This window comes from Macaca thibetana, chromosome 15 (genome assembly GCF_024542745.1).
Source record: "Macaca thibetana thibetana isolate TM-01 chromosome 15, ASM2454274v1, whole genome shotgun sequence".
NCBI classification, from domain to species: domain Eukaryota; kingdom Metazoa; phylum Chordata; class Mammalia; order Primates; family Cercopithecidae; genus Macaca; species Macaca thibetana.
Window position 1 is genome coordinate 11730834 of NC_065592.1, and position 21520 is coordinate 11752353.

The 21520-nt window shown below is 48.4% G+C and overlaps 1 protein-coding gene and 1 long non-coding RNA gene across 2 annotated transcripts in view; one reads left to right on the forward strand and one right to left on the reverse strand.

The window, feature by feature from the left end:
• Positions 1-21520, reverse strand: part of GARNL3 (GTPase activating Rap/RanGAP domain like 3) — a 598754-nt gene that overhangs the window by 539770 nt on the left and 37464 nt on the right. The gene's annotated exons all lie outside the window — the stretch shown is intronic.
• LOC126937160 (uncharacterized) lies at positions 31-4314 on the forward strand. The gene is made up of 2 exons (XR_007719666.1): positions 31-335; positions 3123-4314. It is a non-coding gene; the product is annotated as an uncharacterized LOC126937160 (long non-coding RNA).

A 21520-nucleotide genomic window follows, 5' to 3' on the forward strand; every position in this document is an offset into this window, starting at 1 on the left:
GCCAGGGGCTGGGATCCTGAGTCCTGCCCGGTTGTCGTCCCAGAGCCTCTCCGTGGGCGAGCGGCAGCCTTGGTCTGGACCCCGGAGTTCCGACTCCGGGGAGCGGCGTCGGCTCTGCCTTCCGCCCGCGCTCTCCTCGGCGCCCCCTGCTGGCGGGAGGAGGGCGGCGCAGTGGGGCGCGTTTCAGGGGCTCCCGGAATCGAAGGGGTGGGAGAGAGCCCAGGGCCCTCGATCCCCCAGCCCAGCCCTCTCTTCCAAGACCCTCGCTCCTGCAGCTCTTCAGGCTCTTGCCACGCACCGGAGCCGCACCTGGCAGGGCAGCTGAAGGCAGCAAGGTGCAGTGGTTAGCAGCAGGGCTCTGGGGAACTGCCATAGGGGGTCTCTTGACTTACGACCTTGGGCCAGTTTTCTCTCAAAACGGAGGTGGCTCCCGCCTGTAATCCCAGCACTTTGGGAGGGCGAGGCGGGAGGATCAGTTGATCCTAGGAGTTTGAGACCAGCCTAGGCAACATGGGGAGGCCCCATCTAAATTTTTAAAACTTAGCCAGGCGTGGTGGCACATGCCTGTAGTTCCAGCTGCTGGGGAGGCTGAGGTGGGAGGGTCGCTTGAGTCCGGGAGGTCCAGGCTGCGGTGAGCCATGATCGTGTCACTGTACTTCAGCAGTGGTGAAAGAGCAAGAGCCTGTCTCAAAAACAAAACAAAACGGCGGTGAAAATTCCCAGCTCACTGTTATAAAACCCATTTCACAGAGCATGCCTCAAAAAATGTGCATTTCCAGACCCTTGGGAACACCCCAGTCTTCAAACCGTTGGGTGGGAGTGGGAACCTCACCCAGCATTTTCCTCTCAGCTTTAGATCAATGTAACAGCCTTTGAAGAGCTTCCCGTTGCATTTTGGTGCACTCAGTAGTTGTGGCAGAGGTTTATTTTCCTTTTTCTGGCTTTGTAATAAAAATAAACTAGGAGGCAAAGATACCAGCTCCTATTCAGGATAGAAAGCTGCTGAGACGTCCTGATGTTACTTCATCCTTTGCAAGCAGGAACTGTCTCGCCAGGATCCATCCAGTAGTCATCCTCCAATAACAACAGCTACCCCTTGTCAAACACTCCATGCAGGGCACTGTGTAGACACTTGACAGCCATGACCTCATTTAACACAACCTAAGGAGGTGGCGATCTATTCCCGTTTTAATCCAAGAGGGAACTGAGGCTCAGAGAGGTTGAGTGACTTATCCAAAGTCACACAGCTAGTAAATGGCAGACTTGGGATGAACTCCCTTGTCTCTCTGCCTTCTTATAGCAACAGAACATCCAAGCATAAGATTTTAGGCAACCCGCCTACAACTGCAGGCACCTGGGCAGACAGGTAGTCTCGCTCTTGAATTGCTATTGCACTTAAGTTGTTTTCTTGACATCTGTCCCCAAGGGTGAAATATGTGTGCACCCAGGGCACAGGAATACATCATCTTGTCAGGTCAGGTTTACTCCGGACTACTGAGCTGAATCTTTTTTTTTTTTTTTTTTTGAGACAGAGTCTCACTGTTTCCCAGGCTGGAGTGCAGTGGCTCGAACTCGGCTCACTGCAAGCTCTGCCCCCCGGGTTCACGCCATCCTCCTGTCTCAGCCTCCAGAGTAGCTGGGACTACAGGCGCCTGCCACCACGCCCGGCTCATTTTTTGTATTTTTAGTAGAGACGGAGTTTCACCGTGTTAGCCAGGATGGTCTTAATCTCCTGATCTCGTGATCCGCCCGCCTGGGTCTCCCAAAGTGCCGCGATTACAGGCGTGAGCCACCGCGCCCGGCGAGCTGGTTCTTATGCCCAGAGTTTTTCCTACAGATCAGCCTTGGGCCTCATCATTTTAACTGATTTTTGCTAAATTTGTTGGTAAGAGGGTCTTCTTGACTGTGATACAGTGTTTGCATGTCATTAAGGACTGTAAAGACTAAAATAGAGGCCAGGCGCCGTGGCTCACGCCTGTAATCCCAGTATTTTGGGAGACCCAGGCGGGCGGATCATGAACTCAGGAGTTCGAGACCAGCCTGGCCAACACGGTGAAGTCCAGTCTCTACTAAAAATAAAAAAAATTAGCCGGGCGTGGCGGCACGCGCCTGTAATTCCAGCTACTCGGGAGGCTGAGGCAGGAGAATCGCTTGAACCGGGGAGGTGGAGGTTGCAGTGAGCCGAGATCTTACTATTGCAATCTAGCCAGGGTGACTGTGGGAGACTCCGACTCAAAAAAAAAAAAAAAAAAAGACTAAAATAGTTCCTGAGTTTTTGACCCTCCACTGCCAAGTGTCTCAAAGTTGTTGGCCATCCGTCTGTCCTTTGGGTGCTGGGTATTTCCCCCTCATAGTTTATATTTACTCTCCCACCTAACTGGGTTACCAAACTCATCATTTATATATTTTTCTAGCCCCTGCTTTTTTTGTTCTTGTTGTTTAGCTGATTGTCATGGTCTCTACTAATTTTAGTTAAAAAACTGTCACTCCTCCACAGTTGAGGTGCATATGTGTTTCTGTTTTCCCATAATCTTTGTGGCAGTTTTGAATGATTTAACCCGTTAGCTCCCTTGAAATCAAGAAGTCTACAGAGCGATGCACGAGTCTCATTTTAATTTATTCCACAGTTATCCATTTTCCCCAGCAGCACTTATGAAATGTTCAAATTCACATTTTGTTGAAGTTTGGGGTTACCCTTCAATCCAGGCGGGGTTTTCTAGCCGGGCGGCAGAGTGATTCATGCCTGTAATCCCAAGCACTTTGGAAGGTTGAGGCAGGAGGATCACTTGAGCCCAGGAGTTTGAGACCAGCCTGGGCAATATAGTGAAACCTCATCACTACAAAAAAAGAAAAAATAAAATAAAAGCTGAGTGTGGTGCCATGTGCCTGTGGTCTCAGCTACTTGGGAGGCCGAGGTAGAGGATCTCGTGAGCCCTGGAGGTCAAGGCTGCAGTGAGCCGTGATCACCAGTCTGCACTCCAACCTGAGCATCAGTGTAAGACCGTGTCTCTTAAAAAAAAAAAAAAAAAGGTGTGGGGCTTCCCATCGTGGGGGTCAGCCTATGTGGGGGTGATGGCTGATAGCTTACCAATACTTGTGTTCTGCCTTCTCTTCTTCCACAGCACATGGTGAAAACACATCTCCAGCCTCCTCACCATTGTCAAGTGTTAATTGAGGTAGCCTGTGAGGTGCTTGGCATGTGTGAGTCTGCCGTAAAAGTGAATTCCCTTCCCATTCTTTCCTCTTCTCCCCCTCCTTGGACAGATGCGGCCTGAATCTCCGCTTCTCATTTATTCCAGATTCCTGAGCACTTGGAGAGCCAAGAGAGCCAGGTTACAACTGGTCCCAGCTTCTCCTTCTGGCCTCCACCAGGGACGCTTTCTGTCGGAAGTCCGGCTGCAGGACTTGGCTCTGGTCCACCTGGCAATCCTCAGAGTTTGGCAAAACCTGTTGACTGTTGGCACCTGTTAGTCTTTATACACACATGTAACTCATGTGTCTCCCTTAAACAAAATATTATAAGAATTATTTGGGGTTTCCTCATTCTTCCTCCTCTCACCAGGACCCACTAATGTGTCCCTTCCACCTACCTCACTACCTGAACAGTACCGTCGAAGGGGAAGCCCGTCTCTCCAAACAGTCCCAAGATGTCCACTGACTTCCAGATCATTCCAGTAGGTCAGGGTTCCTTCCACCTGGCCACCTCTGCAGAGGAGGGTGAACATTCCTCCTGGCTCAGGGAGAGCACTTCCTTGGAGAACCCTCTGACACTCACCATCTTTGCAGTGGGGACCAGGTGGTTGGTTGACCCCTCAGAGCTTCTCTTCTTCACGTGTTAGATGATGGTGAGGCTGAGCGGTGTGATTTGAAGAGCTTCCTTTCCATAATCAAGACCGGGCAGTAGAGAATCCTGTGGCTAAGCAATGAGGCGGATCTGGGTCTAAACCCCAGCTCAGCCGCACAAGACCTCTGTGACCTGAGATGAGGCAAGACATTTGACCCTACTGAGCCTTGACCTCCTCGTCTATGTAGCAACGGGGATGGTACTTACCTCAGTGGGCAAATAAGATAATAATTTAATGTTTTCAGAATGACATACTCAATAAATATTTTTGATCAGCAAGAAAGCAAGGGAAGGCCGGGGGCAGTGGCTCATGCTTGTAATTCCAGCACTTTGGGAGGCCGAGGTGGGAGGATTGCTTGAGCACAGGAGCTCAAGACTAGCCTGGGCAACATGGCAAGACCCCTTCTCTACAAAAATTAGCCAGGCATGGTGGTGAGCACCTGCGGTCTTAGCTACTCTGGGATGCTGAGGTGGGAGGTGGGAAGATCACCTGAGCCTGGGAGATTGAGGCTGCAGTAAGCTGTGATGGCACTGCTGCATTCCAGCTTGGGCAACAGGGTAAGACCCTGTCTCAAAAAAAAAAAAAAAAAAAAAAAGAAAGAAAGAAAAGAAAAGAAAAGAAAGGAAAAAGGAAAGGAGGAAGGGAAGGAAAGAAAAGGAGAAAGGATGGTCTCAAGAGCCGCCACCCATTTCCATGAGGCCACTCCTCACTTCCTGGAGAGATGGCTTGCCCTCTACTCTCCGCCTGTCTCCCCTGTTCAGCTTCCATGTGGGTCCTGCCTCTCTCTGACCTGAGTCCTGCTGACACCCACTGGGCCCAGGTGCTGCCTCCGAAGTTCCTCCCCTCTGTAATTTTCTTCCTGGTCTACTCCCTCGTGGTTTCCTGCTGGTTCTCCAGCACTTTGCAACTGACTCTCCTGGCACTCTGCACTTCTTTGTAGTAATCACAATGGTAATTAATTACTTGTACAATTATGTGTTTAATAGCTGTGTCTCCTACCACTAGCCGGTAAACTCCATGAGGATGAGAACTTGTCTGACTTCTTTCCTGCCATTTCTTCAGTGCTTGATACTTAATAAATATTTGTTGGATTAACAGATAATGAGAGGCTACCTGTTTTTCTTCTAAGTCTATGTTCCCTGAGGGCAAGGACTGCTTTATCGTTCCATTTTCCCTGCACCTTACAGAGAACCTGGTACTGAGCGGGCAACACTATTTGCTGAATGAAGTGAATGCATGAATGAATGAATGAAGTGAATGAATGAATGAATGAAGTGAATGAATGAATGAAGTGAATGAATGAATGAAGTGAATGAGTGAATGAATGAAGTGAATGAATGAATGAAGTGAATGAATGAATGAGAGACTGAAGCCCATTTCTCTTCCCCTTTTACCTGTATCACACTTAAGACTGGTTCTCCCCTCACTGTAAATGCTTTCTTGGTCCTAACCAGCCCCTACCTGGAAGCTTCCCTTGACACATAACGATAATAGGTAAGAAGAGAGAGAAATGCCTTCCACATTTGTAGGGAATCCTCATTAGAAAAACAGGATTTTCAGGCTCGGTGCGGTGGCTCATGTCTGTAATTCCAGCACTTTGGGAGGCCAAGTGGGGCAGATCACAAGATCAGGAGATTGAGACCATCCAGGTAACACAGTGAAACCCCATCTCTACTAAAAATACAAAAATTAGCCGGGCGTGGTGGCGGGCGCCTGTAGTCCCAGCTACTCAGGAGGCTGAGGCAGGAGAATTGTTTGAACCTGGGAGACGGAGGTTGCAGTGAGCCGAGATCGCACCATTGCACTCCAGCCTGGGTGACAGAGCAAGACTCCGTCTCAAAAAAACAAAAAAAAAAAAGAAAGAAAGAAAAAGAAGAAAAATAGGATTTTCAAGAAATCTGCATGGACCTCTCCACCCCAGTTCCTGCAGAGGACACACTTACGCGGTCAAAAAGGGTGCCTTCAACAGGACCCACTTTTTCAACACAGGGCAATTTCCTCTCAGTTTTCATCAGAGCCATTAATTGCAAAGTTTCACAACCACACTCGCAGTATTGTGGTGGGCAGTGCTGTGTGCTGGTTAAGAGGGTGGAGGGGTCTTTAAAGTTGCCGTGGGTGCATCACTTAATCTTTTTTACTTTTTCTTACTCATCTGAAAACAGGGACTAATGTCACTGAATTTCTGTTCTGGAATCAGAGGACAACTTACAAGCAATGCATCTATTTAATATGGTTGTGTTTTTTGCCCCAAAGGCCGTCATTACTTCCAGAGTATAGCTCCGAATCAATGGCATTCTTGAAAGCTATGTCTCAGGGTGGACTGATGTAACTCACATTGCATTTTCTCACAGGCAGTCAGAAAAGTGACGACATCTTCAAAGATCTAGCCTGGTTTAAAGCGGTGACTTTGTGCTGTAGGTGTTAGAAACCAGGCAGAAACCTGCTGAGCACACCCTGGATTTCAGTGAAGGAAGCCAACCGCACGTGAACAGCATTCACGCCGCCACATGTGTTTAATCTAAAGCCAACATCCTGTCCATCAAACATGAGACCAGAAACACTGCTCGCCTTCGCTCAGAAGTCAGAGGGCTTTGCAGGATGACTTTGATGACCAAGGCTTTTTAAATAAAGATACCCGGGAAGATGTAACCTTTTCCCTCTAAGTAAATTTCCCTAGAGCAAATAGTTCCACTGACCTTAGACATGACTTCAGGGCTCTCCTCAGAGCTGAGAGCTATTTAAAAATAAAAGTTACGGAATCTGATTGCTTGAAGACCTCACTAAAGATTTCAAATGTGAGGATCTGGAGGGTAGGAGGGGAGGGAGTCTCTCTTTAATCTCTTTCCTTTTTCTTTTCTTTTTTTTCCTTCTGCTAGTCTTTTATTCCCTTCCTCCTTACAAGAGAATCAGAATGGAGAGGAACCCTTTGGGGATAAAAATCCCAGGGGGCTATGAGATCATTGTCCCAAGCACTGTGGAGGAGGGAGAGTCTGTCTTTGCTTTTTTTCTTTTAATAAACTTTAATGAGGTATGATGAGTCTTGACCAATGTACACATTTGTTCACTGTCACCATGACCTTGCTTTTTTTTCTTTTTTGAGACAGAGTCTCACTCTGTTCCCCAGGCTGGAGTGCAGTGGTGCAATCTCAGCTCACTGCAACCTCTGCCTCCCAGGTTCAAGCAATTCTCACGCCTCAGCCTCCCAAATAACTGGGATTACAGGCATGCGCTACCATGCCCGGTTAATCTTTGTATTTTTAGTAGAGACGGGGTTTCACCATGTTGGCCAAGCTGGTCTCAAACTCCTGACCTCAGGTGATCCGCTCACTTTGGCCTCCCAAAGTGCTGGGATTACAGGTGTGAGTCACCGTGCCTGGCTGACCTTGCTTTTTTGATTTTTGCCTTTCTTCCTGGCTGAGCGTGAACAGAGTACTCAGCATCTGTTTTAACTCTGCTTCCTAGAGTCCCCATGCATCCTTGCCTTGCTTGTTCAGGCTGTGAAATAGTCAATGAAGGAGTCCCAATCAGGTGAGATCACCATGCTGCACGCAGACCCTGCTGCGCAAGGGAGGCCTACGGTGCCAGGGAGAGCCTGTCATGAAAACTACTGTTGCATGCTTATTCATTCAACAAATATTTATTGAACTCTTACTAAGGGCCAAGCATTGCTCTAGAAGGAATGTGGATATAGAAGTAGACAGGGGAGGGTGGTGCAGTGGCTCATGCCTGTAAATCCTAGCACTTTGGGAGGCCAAGGCAGGCGGTTCACCTGAGGTCAAGAGTTCGAGACCAGCCTGGCCAACGTGGTGAAACCCCATCCCTACTAAAAATGCAAAAATTAACCGGGCATGGTAGCGCATGCCTGTAATCTCAGCAACTTGGGAGGCTGAGGCAGGAGAATCGCTTGAACACGAGAGGCGGAGGTTGTAGCGATAGCGAGCAGAGATCGCGCCATTGCACTCCAGACTAGGCAACACAGCAAGACTCCGTCTCACCAAAAAAAAAAAAAAAAAAAAAAAAAAAAAAAAAAAAAAAGAACTAGACAGGGGAAAGACTCCATGCTCTTAAGCTTACATGCTATCTCATGCTTTCATGGGAAGGAAAGGCATAGAGTAACCGTGTGTGATATGCTAGATGGTGAGAAGGGGTGTGGGAAAAATGAACTGGGAAAGGGGAACACGGGAGAAGAAATACATTGCCAATGAGGGTGTTTTAATACTAGTTTGAATTCTTACTTTTCTTCTAGTCTTGCCCTACTCTATGAAACAAGAGGAGGCTCACGGATGTCAGGGGAGCAGGGATCCCTGGTACCATTACCTGCCTTCCTCACCATCTTCCTCTCTGCTGATGTTGAGCTGGGGTTTACTTGAGCCCTGTTTACTTGCCCTGCTCTGATCAGTCCCCTTCTGCTGGCTCCGCTGGAATCTGCTCCTCATCAGCTCCTGGGTGCCCTTTGTCTCCCGGTCCCAGCTCTGCAGTCCTGCTCCCCATCCCTGGCCTGAGTTTCACTGGCCTTGTTTTCACATTGAGTGCTTCTGCTGTTACTGGGCAGTTGATTTCTTTCACTGCATTTCCAAGATTGGGCACACGTGGTAAAAACCATGGGACTTTGGGCAAGTTAATCAGACTCTCTGAACCTCAGGTTTCTGCTCTGTAAAAATGGGCATCATCACAGTACCTGTCCCAGCTGGTTGTTAGAAGAATCCCAGGAGATAGCAGAGGTCAAGGGTCTGCAGAACCTTGCCCTTAGTTGGTGGTGGGTCAATAGGAGCTGTTGGCATATGAGGGGCAGAGCAGATGGTAGCAATGCAGGGGACAGTGAGGGAGCAGCATGGTGTGGAGGTGCCTCCTGGCTTTGTTTCCCCCTGCCCTCCTTCAAGCCTCCCCCTCCCCCACTCCACCCCTGACTTGCTGTCATTCTGGGCTCCCCTTTCATCATGGAGCTTAGCTCTGTGGAATCTTTGCCTCTGGCCACTCAATGAGAAAACTCTTCAACTGATCTGCTCCCTCCCTCCCTCCCACCTCATAGCCTGAAGAGCTGTCTCTGTTCAAAGGGGAGGATGTCTTCCTTGTCAATCAAGACTCCAGAAGACTGTGGTATCTTGGCTCTTCCTTTATTTCTAATTCCCTGGCTTGCAAGACACCGTTTTTCTCCCTGAGAGTAAGTAGCTTTTAGAACTTCCAGAAACCTTGGTGCTCACTGCCAAACTAGTCAGTAGGTTAAATTCATCCAGAGGACTTTTTTTTTTTTTGCAGAGAGAATCTCAGTATCTGTGCTTCAATCCCTCCTCCTGGCTGGAACCAAAGCAGGTTTTAATTTCCAAGCCCAGAGAAGCCTGGCTTAGCTGACAAAAATATACTAAAAGACTTTCCCTAATACCTGCCTCCAGGACTCACAGGACATTCGGATACATGGGTAACCTGCACCCATTCTCTTCAACAGAACTTTCAGACCTGAAGTCTAGTTAGGGGTGGTTCAACTTCTGGTCAAGCAATAAATTAAGGACACAGTTTCCATTGCCAAAACTCACGGAACAAAGAAGATGCTTAACTTTTCTGAGCTTCTGTTTCCTCATCTATAGAATGGAGATAATTGTTTGATCCCACAGGGTTGTTGGGAGTAGCCCTAGGAGATGATTGTACAGTGCTTTACAAAGTGCCTAGTGTGTGATAAACATGCAATAGACAGTAGTTCTTACATCCAGGTTGGAGTTTTATTTTCCTGCAGCTTCTCTATCACGCCCAACTTACCTGGGAACTATCACACTGAGCCTGGACATCTGCTGTCAGGCATAAGCAGCTTAACAACAGGGACCTTGTCTTGCTCTCTCGTGGTTCTTAGGAGTTACCAGCATCTCCCATTGTCACGGGCATCCTGCAATTTGAGGGCAGGGACTGTCTTATTTCCCACTGTGGTCCCTGAGCGTAGCACCAAGCTGGGCACAGGCAAGTGTTCAATAAATGTTTTAAAATAAGGAACAAAGGAAGGACAAAAAGAGGTCAGGCTCCCGCTAGGATGAGATGGCTTGGAACCAGGGAACACAGATTCGTGGCACCCTCCGGATTAGGCAGCATTCCAACCACCCTGCCTGTAGGCAGACCATCTCCCACCACGCCAGCCTTCCTGGGTCCTTATGCCAATATCATCTCAAAACTGCTGCTCACCCTGCGTTTCCATACAGTTGAAAAACAGGCAGAGTCCACTTGTAAGAGAACCAACGGTGAAGCACCAGGGGGGCTGGGTGTAACTGACCCCGTTCTCTCTCCCCGTGGGAGAGTCACCTGCAACAACCTCTCCTCCATCATCACTCTTGTACCCACAGTATGTTCCAGAAACCCACTTGTGGGACAGCGATTCTTTTTATTTTTTATTTTTATTTTTTTGAGATCGAGTCTCGCTCTGTCCCCCAGGCTGGAGTGCAGTGGCACGATCTCGGCTCACTGCAAGCTCCGCCTCCCGGGTTCATGCCATTCTCCTGCCTCAGCCTCCCGAGTAGCTGGGACTACAGGCGCCCAACACCACGCTGATTTTTTGTAGTTTTAGTAGAGACGGGGTTTCACCATGTTAGCCAGGATGGTCTTGAGACCAACCTGGACAACAAAGGGAGACCCTGTCTCTACAAAATAACATTAAAAAATGTTTGCTAGATATAGTGGCATGTGTTTGTGGTCCCAGCTACTCAGGAGGCTGAGGTGGGAGGATTGCTTGAGTTCAGGAAGTCAAGCCTTGGCCTCCCAAAGTGCTGGGATTACAGGAGTGAGCCACCGTGCCCGGCCTGGACAGCGATTCTTTTCAGTGAAATGGATGGAGCATTTCTTCATGTTTGCTGATATCTTAGCTTTAGATTCCTCTACCAGTTAACCTTCTTCAGCAGAGGCCGGGCGCAGTGGCTCATGCCTGTAATCCCAGCACTTTGGGAAGCCAAGGAGGGCAGATCACGAGGTCAGGAGTTCGAGATCAGCCTGGCCAACATGGTGAAACCCCGTTTCTACTAAAAATACAAAAACTAGCCGGGTGTGGTGGTGCATGCCTGTAATCCTAGCTACTCCGGAGGCTGAGGCAGGAGAATTGCTTGAACCTGGGAGGCGGAGGTTGCAGTGAGCTGAGATGGCACCATTGCACTCCAGCCTGAATGACAGTGAGACTCTCAGAAAACAAACAAACCAAAAATCTTCTTCAGCAGAAAGGCCTTGAATTCTAAATCACACTCCAAAGACAGTCGGATCATAGCCTTCTTGATCAGGAGGCTATGGAGGCCCAGAAACTCATGAGAAAGAATTTAAAGCAAAATTGTACACGTGGCCTTTTCTTTGCTCATTACGGTTTAAGCCATATCGTTTTGCCCATGCAACTCCCCAGATACCTATGGTTACTTGCTTGTGTCATGTTCCTGTAGACAGGAATGCTATGGTTAGCAGGATGAAGATTGTGTACAACTATCTTAATCATAGCTGGAACTGTCTGCTGTGGAGTATGACACTCTAATGGAACTTGAGCTGCAACTTGGGGGGCCACCCCCTTTAAAGGACAAATGAATTCAGAACGAGTGTGGGGAATTCCAATCACAGGCAACACGGACAAAGTTCAGAAACATAACATTGAGAAAAATGAAGCCAGATGCAACAGCATTTGCTGAATGATTTTTTTTTGAGTTGAGGTCTCACTCGGTTGCTGGAGTGAAGTGGTGCAATCACTGCTCACTGAAGCCTTGGCTTCCTGAGCTCAAGCGATCCTCCCACCTCAGCCTCCTGAGTAGCTGGGACTACAAACACACACCACTATATCTAGCAAACTTTTTTTAAATGTTATTTTGTAGAGACAGGGTCTCCCTTTGTTGTCCAGGTTGGTCTCAAACTCTTGGGCTCAAGCAATCCTCCCACCTCAGCCTGCCCAAATGCTGGGATTACAGATGTGACCTACCGCACCTGGCCACTACAATCCCATTTATATTGAGTTCAAAGACAGGTGAAACTACTCTATAGTGCTACTAGTCAGGATAGGTTACCCTTGGAAAGAAGAAGGAGGGAAATTTTGAGCTTCATGTTTTTTGATCTAGATACTTGGTGACATGGGCACATTCATTTTGTGAAAATTCATTGAGTTGTACATTTATGATTTGTGCTTTTATGCTTGATCATACTTCAGTTACTAAAAAAAAAAGTGAATGTGGCCAGCAGGAAATCCTGAGGTCCATAACTGAATCACACAATGATAATGCAAGCTTTTGTGTAAATTTCTTTAAGTTTAAACTAACAGCGCGATGGAAAGAATGGTGCATTCAGTCCAGTTCTCTTGTGTCCATAGGGGTCATTAAACTCTACCAAGAGAAAACCTTCCTTTTCTAGTGAATAAGGGGTGGGGGGAGGGGGAATGCTTATCCAGGGTCTCTTCCTTGGATCACTGTCTGTGCAAGTTCCGTATCATTACCCCCGATGGAGGCCAGGGGTCAGTAGCTGCTGGAAAGTGCAGCTGTTACAGGAGAAAATCTGTAAGAGCATGTAACAATTTTGCCTGGAGCAGATAAGGGTCATATTTGGGGAGGGGCTGCCAACCACAAAGGAGGCTGCCCTTCCACCCGGCAGAATCCCCCCAGCCCCCAACTCTGATCACAGGACAAGCTGCCTCCTAGGCATTTGGTAGAATAACAAGTTGGCTTTCATCCTGCCCAAGGTAGAGGGAAGCAATCTGGGGTCCAGACTTCTGAAAGGGAGGTTTGTGACCCTGATAAGATGACTCAAAGAACAAGAGACTGTTTTTAAAGTCAGCCAAGCCAGTCATTTTTCTAAGTTCCAAAAGCAAATCCAGCCTGAATGACCATGGGCCTCCATTTGCAGAGGGTGCAAAGACCAGGAGGCGCAGAAGCAGCTCGGCTAGGGGTGCAGTATAGGGTGGCTGATGGACGGCCCGGTCAGACAACTTTAGCTTGTGAACAGTGATCAGTTCCTGATCCCAGGTGCCGCACGCCAGCTGTGACAGATGCTCACGGGCCAGGCTGGTGGAGGAGCTGCAGGAGCTTCTTTGTGGCTCAGCACATTGCAGTCCCCAAGAGGGGAGAAACTTGAATGTGACAAAGCTGACCTGCGACACCCAGTAATTTCTTTTTCTTTTCTTTTTTTTTTTTTTTTGAGACAGAATCTCGCTCTATTGCCCAGGCTGGAGTGCAGTGGCGCGATCTCAGCTCACTGCAAGCTCCGCCTCCCGGGTTCACGCCATTCTCCTCAGCTTCCCAAGTAGCTGGGACTACAGGTGCCTGTCACCATGCTTGGCTAATTTTTTTTATTTATTTTTAGTAGAGACAGGGTTTCACCGTGTTAGCCAGGATGGTCTCGACCTCCTCACCTCATGATCCACTTACCTCGGCCTCCCAAAGTGCTGGGACTACAGGCGTGAGCCACGGCGCCCAGCCAACACCCAGTAATTTCTGAAGCGGGTCCTGCCTGGCTTGGGAGTGGCTGGTAATGAAACATCTGTATTTACTGGATGATTGAATTTACAAGAGGCAACACAACCAGTAAGGGTGCAGTTTCGTACATTTGTAGCTCTCACCAGAAGAGGAATTGGGTATCTCTGGATCTCAGGGAGTATTTTGATCTCCCCATTCTCTCACCCTGCTAGTGCCACTCCCAAGCCTGCCTCAAGACCATAGGAGCCTGCTGTGACCTCAAATGAACAAGCACCAGTTGGGGGCCAGGCCCTAGGCTGTAAGGAAACAGAAGTAAGCTGATCTCGCAGCCCTGTGGTCCTCACAGAACTAGAAATGTGCTCTAAATGATGCCTGTGTGCAGGACACAACCTAAGCTTTATGGGGTTCTAAGGAAGGACAGATGATGCTGGGCTAGAAGGGCAGAAGTTTCTTAGAGGAGTTGGCATTAGAAATAGCCTTGCCAGCCGGGCACGGTGGCTCAAGCCTGTAATCCCAGCGCTTTGGGAGGCCAAGATGGGCGGATCACGAGGTCAGGAGATCAAGACCATCCTGGCTAACCCGGTGAAACCCCGTCTCTACTAAAAAAAAAAAAAAAAAAACAAAACTAGCCGGGCGAGGTGGCGGGCGCCTGTAGTCCCAGCTACTCGGGAGGCTGAGGCAGGAGAATGGCGTAAACCCGGGAGGCAGAGCTTGCAGTGAGCTGAGATCCGGCCACTGCACTCCAGCCTGGGCGACAGAGCGAGACTCCGCCTCAAAAAAAAAAAAAAAAAAAAAAAAGAAAGAAAGAGAAATAGCCTTGCCTAGGCTGGGCACGGTAGCTCATGCCTGTCATCCCAGCACTTTGGGAGGCCAAGGCAGGTGGATTGCTAGAAGCCAGGAGTTTGAGACCAGCCTGGCCAACACGGCGAAACCCCATCTCTACTAAAAATACAAAAAAATTAGCCGGCTGTGGTGGCGTGCGTCTGTAGTCCCAGCTACTTGGGAAGAGACACAAGAATCACTTGAACCCATGAGGTGGAGGTTGCAGCGAGCAAAGATGGTGCCACTGCACTCCAGCCTGGGAGACAGAGCAAGACCCTGTCAAAAAATAAAAAATAGGCCAGGCGTCGTGGCTCATGCCTGTAATCCCAGCACTCTGGGAGGCCAAGGCCGGTGGATCACCTGAGGTCAGGAGTTGAAGAACAACCTGGCCAACATGGTGAAACCCTGTCTCTACTAAAAATATGAAAAATTAACCAGGTGTCATGGCACATACCTGTAGTCCCAGCTACTCAGGAAGCTGAGGCAGGAGAATCTTGTGAATCTGGATGGCGGAGGTTGCAGTGAGCCGAGATCATGCCACTGCACTCCAGCCTGGGCAGCAGAGCGAGACTCCATCTAAAAAAAAAAAAAAAAAAAAAAAAAAAAAAAGCTTTGCCTAATTGGTAGGATTCTAGCAGGAGGAGAGAGGACAAAGGGGGCATCCCAAAGGGTACAGCATTAGCAATGCCTACCTCCGGACACAGGGGAACGTTCAAGGAATATGACATTTGGCTGCAGAGTAGAGTAAGTAGGATGCAGAAGTGGGGAAGGAAACAAACCAGAAAGAAAGTCCAAGCCTATGGTCTGGACTAGGCATAGGTCTACAGTACGTATGCTTTGGCAGGAACTGGGAAACCCGTGGAGGTTTCTGAGCAGCCTGGCGGCATGAGGTTTTTGAAAAGTGAGGCGGATAGGAATGTGTAGGATGACGTGGAGCGGGGAGGCCAGGCTGCAGCAATCATCCAGGTGAGAGACAATGAGGATAGACAGGGACAGCCACCTTCCAGGTATGAAGGACTGGACCTCTGAAGTATGTGTGTGGGATGGGGTTCTTGACATTCCCTGCCAGCTGCGCTTCCCTACGTGAGCCTCATGGAAAGGAGGACATGAGCATGGCTCATCCTGAGGATGCTGGTGGAGCAATGCTTGGGTTATATGAAAGGAATTGCTCCTTGGAGTTTCGCTGGCATACATGACTGGAAGGTTGGGTGACCACTGCCAGAGGCAAAAGTCCCATGGAAGAAAACCAGATTTAGGAGCCTCTGCAGTGCTTGTTCTCAGATGGCCCTACTTAGGCTAACAACAGCCCCCCATTAGGCTACTAGGAGTTGGGTTTGCCTCATTTCATCACTGACTTTGAATTTGACCTACCTGGGCTCCTGGTGGCTCCTCCCTCCAGGCACCTGTTCCACACCCAGGAGACCATATTGGTAAGCCTATTATTAGCCACTCAGCCCACGTAGGGAATGCAGCGCACACACCACGTCCTAGATCCTATCATTCAGGCTAATCTTCCTGGCAGTTCTGATGAGCTCCTATGAAATCAAGTCCACTACTCCTCAGCCTGGAATCTGCAGCCCTTCGTGACCTGGTGCAGCAATGCGGTGTCATCATCGTGAGCTGGGATGCTAGTGTCAGACGACCTAGTTCAGAATTCCAGCTCCATCACTTAACCTGTCTCAGCCTGTTTCCCCACACCTGTCAAGCTGGGTTGTAGTATGGACCTAATGATATTACACATCTGGAAGGTAGCACAGAGCCTGGCATAAGTAAATGCTTGCAAGTTAATATCCATTACTATGGTAACAATCTGGCCCCCAACCTACCTTTCCTACTCTCTTTCCGCAGCTACCTCCACACTTTCCCACTTCCGTGCCTTTCTTCACACTTTGGTGTTGGTGGTGGATGCCCTCTTCTTCACTCCAATCCACATTTCCCAAGGTCAGAATTCCACCCATTCATTCTTCCTGCATCTTTCCTAGGTATTCTGTTCCTACATGAGAGTGCGTGGTACTTCTCATTAGCATTGCAGAGGGACCACTCTTATCTGTCTTTAGAATGTGAACTCCAGGACAGCAGGGATTTAAAAAATCTATTTTATTTACTGCTGTATCTCCAGTGCTTAGAACAGCACATAGTATTAGGCTCTTATGGTTTTTTGAAAGCATGACTCTGCCTACTAGATGGATAGTGCTGTTTGAGTGTCTGATTTATTCTACAGCTTCCATGCTGCCCTTGTGAAGTCGACGTGCTGAACTATGGCAGGTGAAACATAAGAAAAAGCTTCTGCTCAAAAAGGGGAATGGCAAAAGCCTAGGAGGCAGAAATAGAAATCTTTGATGGGGAAGTTTTGCCCCTTTTCAAAGTCAGGTGATAAGTTATGAGTTAATTGAAAGCGCCCAGCAAAGGAGATGTGATTGAAGGTAGCTACACAGCTATTACAAGAAGTGGCCTTAACTTTGGTCTTGTCCTGCAGATCAATTAAGCTCAGTAGCTTGGACCACATTCACAGTTAAGAGTGTCCCAGTTAGGCCGGGAACAGTGGCTCATGCCTGTAATCCCAGCACTTTGGGAGGCTGAGGTGGGCGGATCACGAGGTCAGGGGTTCGAGACCGGCCTGGCCAACATGGTGAAACCCCATCTCTACAAAAAATGCAAAAATTAGCCAGGCATGGTGGCGCATGCCTGTAATCCCAGCTACTAGGGAGGCTGAGGCAGGAGAATCACTTGAACCCGGGAAGCGGAGGTTGCACTGAGCTGATATCGCGTTACTGAACTCCAGTCTGGGCAACAGAATGAGACTCTGTCTAAAAAAAAAAAAAAAAAAAAAAGAAAGAAAGAAAAAAGAGTGTCCTAGTTACCAAGCACAGTTAGCTTTGTTTGAGAATTGTTCTCTTTAAGTTGATGGTTAAATTTTATTTACAGGTCTGGAGTCTTAAGGTTTAGCCAATTATGAGACACAGACAGCAAAGGACCTATCTCCTTTGTGTACTGGAGTGATTTTCACAACCCCTGAAGACAGGGAATCGCCATTGTAGACCCAGCCCAGAGTCAAAGCTGACGGTCAATAAATATTTGGTAAATAAAGGAGTGAATGACTAAGCCAAAGAACAGACTCTGGAAGGATATAAAGCTACTTTTGAGGTCTCCCATATATTTGCACTACTACTGATCAATTGTATATTTTTTTGAAGAACAAATATAAATGCATTAAGCATTACTGAATTCATAATAGTTTTGTGATTTTGAATTTTTCTTGACCAACTATTATGTGGTAGAGGGGACACTCTGCAAAATTTTCTAATGTCCAAAACAGGCCGGGTGCGGTGGCTCAAGCCTGTAATCCCAGCACTTTGGGAGGCTGAGGTGGGTGGATTGTCTGAGCTCAGGAGTTCGAGACCAGCCTGGGCAACATGGTGAAACCCGTCTCTACTAAAAATACAAAAAAAAAAAAAAAAAAAAAAAAAAAAAAAAGCCAGGCATGGTTGTGCGCACCTGTAATCCCAGCCACTCGGGAGGCTGAGGCATGAGAACTGCTTCAACCCGGGAGGCAGAGGTTGCAGTGAGCCGAGATCATGCCACTGCACTCCGGCCTGGGCAACAGAGTGAGACTCCATCTCATTAATAAATAAATAAATAGATAGATAAATAAAAATCCATCATTCTACAGTACTTGAAAAGACTGGAAACAGTTGTCCTAAGATGCTTCTGAAGCCCCTGCCAGCAGAACTGCATGGCATCTTCTTGGCAGAGCTCCTTGTGTGAGTCACAGACTTCACTCCTGCCCTTTCTAACTTTGGGTGGTCTGAACAGGCTCACACCATACTCTTCAGAGCTGATTCACACGAAACAGTTTTTTATTACGTATAACCTCCTAAGTTATCTAGCCCACATTCTGTGTTTCCTGACTACAACGTGCTACTGTTAGTTGAAGCTCAGATTGGTGAAATCACAATCTGAAAGTTGTCCAAAAGCAACTTTCGGTCCTTAATCGATTGCCACAAATTTCAGTATTAGATGAAGCACCAAATAACATGTAACCATCTGCTTTAGATTGTGCCAAAACCTCACTGAAAATATGCCCTTCTAGAACAAGCTTCCCAGCAGAAATTAACAAAATTAGTCACTTTTTACAACTATAGGTCTGGTATATTTAATCAAGAATGTGTCAATTCCATTGGTTCCACCTCCAAAGCTAGTTGCCAACTGTCATTCTCTTGACACACACTGACTCTACCAGAAACCCTTTTCTGATCAATCCCACTGCCTTCTTCTGCCTGACTTACATAAACCAGTGACCAGTATTTCAGCTAAGTGTCTCCTGAGATATAAAATCTTTCATTTGGGTTAGAAAAGAAGACCCATACTTATCTCAGAATTCTCAGCTAACAGGCAATTTTGGCAACACTTAGGTGACATTCAGTTGGAAGAGGACACTTTGTAAGATTGTCGTGTGCCTGTACTTCCTAAGATCTTGGAAGCAAAAAGTTAATGGCTATAACTGGTAGATAAAAGACTCAAGAGTGAATCTGCATTCATTAAAAAAAAAAAAAAAATTTCAGCAGTATTGATTGAGTGTGGATCAGGACTGTGCCAGGAACGGGCAGACAATGAAGTCATAGTTCCTGTTTCAGAGGAGCCCGCTGTCTAGCAGGGGGCATGTGGGTGTGTGTGGCAGGGAGGGGAGTGAAGAACGGATGGTATATACAAAATTACAAAGTGACAAGTGCCACAGCAGAGCTAAGTTCAAAATGAAATGGGGCCAGGCATGCTGGTTCACCCCTGTAATCCCAGCACTTTGGGAGGCCGAGGCAGGTGGATCACTTGAGGTCAGGAGTTCTAAGACCAGCCTGGCCAACATGGTGAGATGTTGTCTCCACTAAAAATACAAAAATTAGCCAGGCGTGGTGGGAGGCGTCTGTAGTCCCAGCTACTCGGGAGGCCAGGGTAGCGGAATCGCTGGAATGCAGGTGATGGAGGTAGCAGTGAGCCAAGATCATGCACTCCAGCCTGGGGGACAGAGGGAGACTCCATCTCAAAAAAAAAAAAAACAAAAAAACCTGAATCCCAGCACTTTGGGAGGCCAAGGCGGGTGGATCACAAGGTCAGGAGATCGAGACCATAGTGGCTAACACAGTGAAACCCCATCTCCACTAAAAATACAAAAAATTAGCCAGGAGTGGCGGCAGGCGCCTGTAGTCCCAGCTACTCAGGAGGCTGAGGCAGGAGAATAGCGTGAACCCGGGAGGCGGAGGTTGCAGTGAGCCGAGATTGCACCACTGCACTCTAGCCTGTGCGACAGAGCGAGACTCCGTTTCCAAAAAAAAACAAAAAAAAAATTGAAATGGGATCACTGAGTGGTAAGCAGCTGGGTGGGATGCTCAGGGAAGGTGTCACGGCAATAATTTTTGCAGAGTCTACAACAATAGAAAGGAGCTCACCCAGGACGGGAAAAGTCAGAGGGGAGTGAATAGAAAAGAGGAGGAGGGAATATTCAAGACAGAATCATCATGCAAGAGCCAAGAGAAGCCTTAGGAGAGTAGCCAGGTCCCAAGTGGGGAGCAGAGGAACAGAACCAACAAGAGGGCTGATGTCAGATCTGGAAGGGTCTTGGAGGCCAAGCTGAGGAACTGAGATCTTGTCAGGCAGACCTCACGTGGGAGACGATGGCATCAGATCTGCTTAGGAGGCGGCCTTGGAGCAGTCAAGGGCAGACGACTACGTGTGGAAGGGAGGCTGCTGTGAGGGAGTGGCTGTGCCGGAGCAAATAGGAACAGGGCAGGCCCGCCTGGGGCCCAACGACCCGGAGATAAGCAGGTTCTGCTGGTGTTGAGACCCACAGTCTCTTGGAGATAAACACTGGGGCAATGGTCAGGGGCCCAGATAAGCCCTTGGCCTTTGGAACCCCTCTCTAGGGCACCAGCAGGCAGAGTGGGGTTTCCTCTGATGTTCTGGGCCCTTGGGCCGGCAGTCACAAGATAGCAACAGGGTACATGTAGCTCAGTGGGGCCCAGGACACCGGCTGCCTGGGTTTCTTACATCCTTGAAAGTCAGTGTTCTCCTGTTAGGTAGGGACGGCAATGGCACCTACCTGGCAGGGCTGGTGTCAGGGTGAAGGTTGAATCCATGGAAAGCATTTAGAACGCTGCAGAACACAGCGGGCCCCGGGGAAACGTAAATGCTAGCAAGGAGCGAGTGCTTGGCCACTGTGGCACGTGAGATTAAAACTGCTCTGGATGGTGAGGAGGGGTCAGTGCTCCCTTTCCCCGCCCATTCCTTGGAGTAGGCCTTGATTAAGCTTTTCTTTTTTTTTTTTTTTTTTTTTTTTTTTTTTTGAGACGGAGTCTCGCTCTGTCGCCCAGGCTGGAGTGCAGTGGCCGGATCTCAGCTCACTGCAAGCTCCGCCTCCCGGGTTCACGCCATTCTCCTGCCTCAGCCTCCCGAGTAGCTGGGACTACAGGCGCCCGCCACCTCGCCCGGCTAGAAGCTTTTCTACTAGTTTGAAAATCACTGGACTTTGCATTCCTGGGGTTAATTTCTACATGTATTTCCTAAACCCGAGGGTTCAAGTAGGGTTGGTTAGCTGCTGGTGCCAGGCCTAGAGCACAGTCTGGGGGTGGAGTCTCTCTTTCTCCTCAGAGAACACAGTGCAAGAGCCTGAGGGGGATCCGGCGAGTCACCCGCCACCTAAAGGCTTCAGTAGGACAGCCTGGTCTAGGTTCTTTTTTTTTTTTTGAGACGGAGTCTTGCTCTGTTGCCCAGGCTGGAGTGCAGTGGCTGGATCTCAGCTCACTGCAAGCTCCGCCTCCCGGGTTTACGCCATTCTCCTGCCTCAGCCTCCTGAGCAGCTGGGACTACAGGCGCCCGCCACCTCGCCCGGCTAGTTTTTTGTATTTTTTAGTAGAGACGGGGTTTCACCGGGTTAGCCAGGATGGTCTCGATCTCCTGACCTTGTGATCCGCCCGTCTCGGCCTCCCAAAGTGCTGGGATTACAGGCTTGAGCCACCGTGCCCGGCCCTGGTCTAGGTTCTTGCTCCCCAGCATCAGAAGCTGGGCTTGGTGCCCTGAGAGGGACAATTGTCTGCATCTCATTCCAGACATAGACATCCCTGCTGGCCCAGGAGTAAGGCCTTACACAGGGGTTCCCCTGAAGAAGAAAAACACCTCGCCAACAGAATAGGAAGCTGTCAGCCTTTCCCACTACACGAGGCCTGGAAGGAAATTCTCCTTCATGGTTCTGTTATAAATGAGTTAATCCAAGTTACGTTCTTAACACATGTTAAGCATGCAGTGCATCTTCACTTAGAGCTGTTATTTTTACTCCATAATCCCAATTTTTCTTATATCTATTAAAGTCGGCATGGTGTTTAGTGAGTTGAGTGGGTGTTCAGAGTCCAATAAATATATAGAATTGCAGTAAAAAAAAAATTCTCTCCAAGAAAAATTCTC